Source organism: Bison bison, unplaced genomic scaffold (genome assembly GCF_000754665.1).
Source record: "Bison bison bison isolate TAMUID 2011002044 unplaced genomic scaffold, Bison_UMD1.0 scf7180017864243, whole genome shotgun sequence".
Classification (NCBI taxonomy): Eukaryota; Metazoa; Chordata; class Mammalia; order Artiodactyla; family Bovidae; genus Bison; species Bison bison.
The window spans coordinates 3,791,079-3,792,378 of record NW_011494815.1 but is presented as its reverse complement, the minus strand read 5'-3'; the positions used below and the strand labels follow the sequence as shown (position 1 = coordinate 3,792,378).

General features: G+C 38.2%; 1 protein-coding gene across 1 annotated transcript in view; it reads left to right on the top strand.

Annotated features, from left to right (window-relative positions):
* The window catches only part of FRMPD1 (FERM and PDZ domain containing 1), a 108,141-nt gene that overhangs the window by 85,971 nt on the left and 20,870 nt on the right, over positions 1-1,300 (top strand). The window lies entirely within an intron of this gene.

The following is a 1,300-nucleotide window of genomic DNA, read 5'->3' as shown; positions in this document are numbered from 1 at the left end:
CGCGGGGTAACTCCTCTTGGCCGCCGCCCTTCGGGCATGGGGTCCTCCTGGCTTCTGCCCCTGACCTCGGACGTGGGGTGGCTCCTCTCGGCCGCACTATGGCGCGCCCGTCGCAGCCGGCATCGTGCAGTATTATTTTTCTCTGCCTGACTTAAGGAAACCAACATTTCAAATATTCTTAAATTTGCTAGCCATTAAAGAAATGCAAAGGAAAATATTAAGAACTGCCACTTTATAATTAATAAATTAGCACAAAAAAGGAAAATATAAGCCCGGATACTGAGACAGTAGCTGCATTCATGTACTAATTGGCGGCTTTGTAAATTGATTTAATCTTTGGGAATAGAAAAAAAGTTAATGAATGCCATAAAAATGGCCCAAGGATCACATTCTTATTAATTTATTTCTATAAAATAAATGCAAAAATCCATGTATTTAAAGATATATATATGTATATCTCACAAAAATTTTTGAGAAAATGTTAAATGCTTAGGCAGAGAAATGGTTACAGAAATTCTGATGTTTCAACTCAATAGAATATTTATAAGTCCATTAAAATTATAAACATTAAACTCACATGAATAAGTATATATGAGTTGAGTGAAAATACACATAGAATTGTGTATAATCTATTAGTGCAGTTCTCTGAAAGCTATTTACAGGTATAGATAAAAATTGGAAGAAGCCTTAGAGAAAAGTAAATAGTGTTAGTTATGTGGTGATGTTATGAATGTATTTTTTTGTAAATCACAAGGATCAAGGAAAGCAGTCATACTTGGAAAATCCAAAGATTAAGATTTCTAAATACCTAAAACCAGAGTCAGGAGATGACAGCAGAGTGAAGGGTTTAAAATCCCTCATCCCTGGTTGAGTGTGAACGGGCCCTGGGGTATGAACATATGCCTTTTCTTCCATAAAAGTACTCTGGCTTTCAAAAAAGAAAGTTATATAGAGTGATGAATGTGTCTTGCTTAAAAGATACAAACGCCCTTATATTTAGAAGATACAAAATTCTTAACTGAAAAAGACTGTCAGTTTTCTGAAAAAAGGTGATAAGCTTCTAACCTAGGTGGGCTTCCAGAGATGAGAGCTGGGGGGCAGTTGTAGCTCAAATCCTGGAGACTCTAGAATCTCTTATAGGTTCTGAAGGGCACCAGCCACTTCTTTGTCTACAGCTCAACACTCAGAAGTCACTTTTTAAGAGAGCCAGCCCTAAGGGTTTCTCCAAACCCAGAGGGAATGATTCCCTTGCCCTGCTCTGCCTCAGGAATTTTGGCTGGCCTGGGGTCACCAAACACAG